Source organism: Macrotis lagotis, chromosome X (assembly GCF_037893015.1).
Source record: "Macrotis lagotis isolate mMagLag1 chromosome X, bilby.v1.9.chrom.fasta, whole genome shotgun sequence".
NCBI lineage: Eukaryota > Metazoa > Chordata > Mammalia > Peramelemorphia > Peramelidae > Macrotis > Macrotis lagotis.
The window spans coordinates 377,635,668-377,642,687 of NC_133666.1; positions in this window are offsets into that span (position 1 = coordinate 377,635,668).

The window sequence follows — 7,020 nt, forward strand, 5'->3', positions numbered from 1 at the left end:
GATCTATTTTACTATAGTGGTAGGCTTCTTTATCTTGATTATATTTTTATGTATCTTTCACTGAGAAAATGTAATTTTTGTCAAGAAAAGTTTGCTATCGAACTCTGATGAGGGAAAACTAACTTATGGGTGTCAAGGCCATGTATTGGTAAAAAATAAAACAATAAGCATGATTTTATTTTAGGCATTCGGACTTCAAATATGAATCCCTCATAAAAATACAGTTTTAATTATTCCAAGAGGGTTGCTTGTCCAAGGGAGTTGAATGCAAAGGTAATGTAAACTCCTTTGGGACACTCATTAAATGATATAATTGTCTAATCTACATTTTAATTCTAGGAGGTACTAGTCCTGCTTACACAAGGACTTACTTTAGTCAGAAAAGACTATATTTTGTTTGCTATGCTTACTTTTGCAGATGTTTTTCTTTGTAATATTGTAATTTATGCTCATTGTAAGTGAAGTACATCATAATTATATTTACATTACCAGCCTCTTGAAATGAATGAGGAAAGCTTGGAGGTCACAGTACTGCAATTTCAGATTTTACAGACATCTCACATCTGGTACTGCTTCATTAAGCTTATCACATTTATACCTTTAATAATCTCCAAGGCTTTAAAAAAAACTCTTTGATCATTCATTCAAGATATGATTGATTAGTTGTTATGGGATTGAGTTTGAAGATTTTTTTGCAGAGCACAGAAATATAAAAAAAAAGAAAAAGTATATTTCTCTAATAACAGAGTTCAAGGCAAAAAAGTTTTAAAATAATTGCAGGTTTCATCAAAAGAGGGGAATGTTATCCACATGTTGTTTTTGCTATGGGCTGTTGGAAATGGATTGCTAATCTGAAATCAAAATATTTTCGTTAGTTTTTTAATATTGTTCCTCATTCTCCTTCCTTCTGTAGAGAGAACAATCTCTTTTTAAGGAATTAAACATTTTTCTCTGTTTTTATTGGTTAATAGCATGAACATAACTCACATTTTTTTTTCTCTAACGAATCTCCCCTACTTGAATTTGAAAGAGACACTTCTGGGGAAAATTCCATGTCCACTTGGTAATTTCTTTGAGTCTGATTGCAATATTCTTTCTAGCACAATCTTCTCAATCCCTTCAGAATTAAGTCCCAAACTAACAGGATAGAGTATCCTGAAACTTTGTAAAATATACCAAGTTTCTTTTACCACAATGTATATTCCTTTGTTTGCCAATGTTTTGATAAATTCAGAAAGCACAATTTCATGTAATAAAGTTTCTTGGCAGACTTGACCCTTGGCAAGATTACAATGGCATGGTTAAAATGATATTTCTGATATTTTGAAGGTGAGATATCCAAGAATTTTATATATTTGTTGTTACTTTAAATGAAATTTCAGTTTCTATTTCTTTCTAATGAATTTTCTCAAATAAAATACAAAGAAGTAATCAATAATTCTGTCATATGCAATATCAGAATTAAATAAATGAGTGAACTTAAGTAAATATTTTCATTAAAATCAAGATTTCTATAGATATAATGTGAATGTATATAAATATGTAAGAAGAAATGAAGGAAAAGGAGGGAGGGTTTCTGATATTTCTTATAAATCGACTAAATTCTATTATTAAAAATATTTTAAAAGCATTAAGATTCATTTAAAAAGCTATAAGCACCTGTTCCAAAGCATATTTAGCTATATGTGGCTAATGTGAGAATTTTAAAAATGAATGCATTGATATTCTAACATTTTTGTTTGCTCCATCAGTCAAAAAACAGTGCTTAAGCATCAATATGTGCTACTTTACTTGTTTCTGCAATGCAAATCAAACTTTTCAATGCCATTAGAAAATATACATTGATTCTGGTGGGACTAGGAGAGATTACCTTTTGTGTATATGCATATCTATATATGATGAAGACAGACAAACTGAATATTTTTATGAATACATACTTCTAGAAGAAGGAATAGAAAAGGCAGGGCTTGAGGTAAGATTTGAGGAAAATTAATGATTCAAAGAGATGAAGGAAAAAGAGATAGCATATCAGTTTTAAAAGGCAGCCAGTGCAAAGTAACAGAGAAAAGAGACGGAATGTTTTGTAAGGAACATAAGGCAAGTTTAACTTGATGGAATAACACATGAAAAAAAGCTGTGTGTTCTAAGCCTAGAAACAGTATATTGTTGGGTCAAAGATATGGTGAGCTCCATTTGCCAAACAGATGATCTTGCATTTGATAACAGATGTAATTGGAAGTTAGTGTATTAAAGGAATGACATCTACAGACCTATGAATTAGGAAATAAATTTTGTTTTCTAGTAGAAGATAGATGGAGACAAGAAAGATGATTCAGGGACACTGATTAGGAGTCTATTGCAATAACCAAAAGGAGAGATGATGAGATGACTTTTTGTATAAAGAAGGAGTTAGATGGAATAGAAACTGTTAAAATATAAAAGACAAAGCTTTGATGCTTATGAAATATATGCTGTGAAGGAATTCCAAGGCAGAGCCAAGATGTTGGTGTGAAAGCAACAAGCTCCTAGAACCTTTCCCTACCAAAGATACATGAAACATGAAGCCTCTACTCTGACACTCACACTACAAATCCCACCAAGAAAAAGAAGATTCAAAGAAGTTTTCAATTGCAGATATCCCTGAAGATCTTCATTGAAGGTCTCTCTCTTTGGGGGAAAAGGGGAAATAAAGTCGAGGAAGTGGTACAGCAGGAAAAGTCAGCAGGTTTTTAGTCACAGTGCAATACAAGTCCCAAAAACTTAATAATAACAGTGATCCCAGCAGCTGTATAGCAAGCCAGAAGGGAGGATCCTATCCCCAAACAAAATCTGAACCCTGAGATCACCAGGGTAAAAAACAGGACTTGGTTAGGAACTATCATCTGTAAAGTCAGAACTTAGACATGAAGGATGGGGGAAAAAAACCTCTGCAAAGGCAAAGCATGGACTGCATAGGCAACATCTTGGCAAACAACAAGACAGGGATCAGACCCCATCCCCAGCTAAACAAAATCTTGAATCTATATACTGTATACCCCAGGAACAGAACTACATCAACAAAGATGAGCAAAAAAGCTTAAAGAGTGCTCCCTATAAAAAAATACTTCACAGATAAAGCTGACAGCAATGCCAGGTCTAAAGAAGAAATCCATGTAATGTCACTCAGAGAGGAAATATCAAAACAGCCTATAGACTGAGCTCAAAATCAAAAGCTCATTGAAGAGCTTAAAGAAAAATTGAAAAACCAAAGAAGAGAGAAAGAAGAAAAATGAAAAAAAAAATGAAAGTGATGCAGGAAAATTGTGAAAAATTGACCAGAGAATTCAACACTTTGAAAAATGAAACACAAAAGGTAATTGAAGAAAATAAAATCCTAAAAACTAGAATTGAACATTTAGTAATCAATGAATCTACAAACTACAAGATTCCATAAATCAAAATAAAAAGGCTGAAAAAAATGAAGAAAATGTAAAGTATCTTCTAGGGAAAACAAATAACCTGGAAAAGAGATCCATGAGAGACAATCTAGGAATCTTTGGACTACTAGAAAGTTAACAGAAGAACCTAGAAAACATCATGCAGGAAATTATAAGGGAAATTTGCTCCAATATACTAGAACAAGATAACAATATAACAATTGAAAGAATCCACAGAACTTCTCCAGAAAGAGATGCCAGGATAAAACCTCCAGGGGCTGTAATAGTCAAATTCCAGAACTCTCAAATAAAAGAGAGAATATTGCAAACAGCATAAAGAAAACAATTCAAATACAAAGGGAACACAATCAGACTAACACAAAACCCATCAACCACCACATTAAAAGACTGGAAAAATTGGAATAACATATTTCATAGAGCTAAAGACCTAGCATTAAAACCCAGAATGTACTACCCTGCAAAATTCAGCATATTTTATCAGGGGGAAAAAGAAGGATTTTCAATGAAATATAAGACTTCTAAAATTTCCTGTCACAAAGACCAGAACTGAATAGAGAATTAAGTAGTGAAATACATGTGTGAAGAAATAAATATAAAAGGTAAATTAAAAATGGGACTGAAAAAAACAAAACTTTTAAACGAATGTTGGAAGATATAACAATTTTAACTCATTAGAACTTTACTTCTTTAAGGATAATTGTGTTTATTGAGTTTACTTGATGCTAGTAGTAAACTTGTTAAAAATTCAGTTCTGAGGGGCAGCTAGGTGGCACATGGGATAGAGCACCAGTCCTGGAGTCAGGAGTACCTGAGTTCAAATCTGGCCTCAGACACTTAATAACACTTACCTAGTTGTGTGGCCTTGGGCAAGCCACTTGACGCCATTTGCCTTGAAAAAAAAAAAAACTAAAAACATTCAATTTTGGTGGCAGCTAGGTGCCACAGTGAAATGTAGCACTGGCCCTAGAGGCAGACCTGTGTGAACTTGGGCAAGTCATTTAGCCCCATTGCCTAGCAAAAACCTAAAATAAAAAAAAAATTCAATTTTTTTACCTCCATTTTTTTCAATTATTAAAAGTAAAGGGGCAGCTAGATGTCAAAGTGGATATAGCACCTGCCCTGGAGTCAGGCGGGCTTAAAATTTGACCTCAGACATTTAATAATTACCTAGCTGTGTATCCTTGGGCATGTCACTTAACCCTATGGCCTTGCAAAAAACAACAAAAAAAACTTAAATGTAGAACACTACATAAACTAAAATCTAAAGTATTTCTTATAAGGGTATTTTTCTCCTCTTACACTGTAACTCACCCTGTTTGGGAAGGAAAAATATCATATTTCTATCATCAAAATTGCAGACTGACTCATTTCTATGAAGATTCTCATATCCAAATTTAAAAAAAGAAGTTTATTAAAGTTGTGTCTTCAAAAATGAAACCAAGTAAAGTTGGAAAAGGGAAATCTATTAGAGAAGCTAAAACTACTTCAAACTACTATTATTTCAAATTAAACAATTTCAATTAGGGTTCAGATAAAATTTCATTAAGTTTCAATTTTTAACTTTTAAGAGTAAGAGAAAAACCCTAGTGTTATAAAAAAGGAATTTCTCTAATGAGGGGAGGTATTTGTTTCTTCTTTAGTTTGTTTATTAGTTCAGGGACAAGAGGAGAAAGTTGTCCTTTAAGTTTTGTAAGGAAATTGTGATATTTTTGTGAGCATGAAAATACATATGACACAACATACAGTAGTTATGGACTGAGTCAGAACAAAAAGGAAGAAGTAGGATGGTGAGGGTTTAAAGAAAGAGAAACTAGTCTCAAATGATTTTCCTCTTTAATAAATGTTTTTCCCCCCCTTCTGGACATTTGAGTTTTCAACATAAGGAATCACCATATATTTCAATGGAAAATAAATAATTAAGTTTGTCTAAAATTTTTGATATTTTTTGATCTTAATATTTAGTAATGAAAGAATAAAGAAATGAATCAAAAGGTAAAACTAATGTAAAACCAGGTTAAAATAAATTGAATATATTTTGAAAGGTAGGATTCTCGAATGACAAGTAATTTATCTATTTTAAATTAAGTTGAAGAAAATGCCATATTTTAAAATATTCTCATGATGTAATAAATAATTCAAAATTCACTGTGAGAAAATATAACAGAGAAATGTAACATCCTCCAATATTAATTTTTTTATTTTAAAAGTTTACTAAATTTTATTTAATATATTATTTATTATATCATATCACATCACATCATATATATATATATCATATGTCATATCATAACACATATCATATCATAACATATTATACTATATCATATTATGTCACATATCACATACAATGTTATATCATGTTATATTATATTATAATATTATTATATTAGATTGATTATCAGTTTATATTAGATTAGATCATATCATAATATATCATATTACATCATATCATTATATCATTACAATATTACAATATTATTTAATCTTAATAGATATTAATTATCCATTTAATTTCATAAGAATTTTTTCTTTTTTCCCATATTGTTTAGTAATGCTATAATTTTTGAGATGAACTCATATTTACATTATTGATTTTAATGCACAAATATATTAGCAATACACACATTTAAAAAATGGAAAATTGACTGAAGAAGACATGATCTGATATAGCCTTACCAAACATGTTGAACTGATTTTGATTTTTGCAACATAAACTTCAGTACTGATATGGATGAGAAATTCATTCTTTTGCAGTTTAAACAATGTTAAACATTAAAATGTTACCATGATTTAATTCTATGAGTATTTAAGGAACTTTTATATTTTATCCCAGTTACATATTTAATGGACTATATTATGCTAGACTTGAGCCAACATTATGAAGCTTCTAAATAATTGAGGTTGATGAAAATGACAAATTGTAATGTTACTGGAATTTTTCATTTTTATTACAGTCAATTAAATGCTGATATGCTAATAACATTTGGAACCTTGCATTGATTTGAATAAGATATAACATGAAAAAAATACCAAGTGCATCTCTTGCTGAATATAAAAGCACATGACTCTTCAGGAAGACATTTTCAAATCCTTAGTCCACTCTGCATATTACAGACTGGGAAAGAGTCATGGTCATGAATGATAACAAGTGTTTTAGCTATTTTTCTTCATACTTACAGAATACCATCAGTGAGTTCAATATTTCCATTGCTACCTTTTCTTAAAATATAAAATTTGAATAATTTATTAGTTCCTAGGTGGGTTTAGTGAATACTATTTCAAAGCAAAATGCTGAAGTCTTGATAGCCAGCTCCCACTGAGTTTAAGCAGAATTTATAAACATAATGAATCAGTTCCAGATAATGTTAAAAAAGAATCAGAAAACTAGTTATTATGGTAAATACCTCCACAAGTATTATTCTCCATAACTCATCCATCAGATCATGTCACATAGAACAAAATACAATAATAGAGATTAACTGCTCAAAGGGAGATGTCCCTGGTATAGCAGGTAATTCTAAATAGACAGATAAGGTAACACATAAGAAGTTCCCCTAAAGAGTTTGATTATACATGGGGGGAA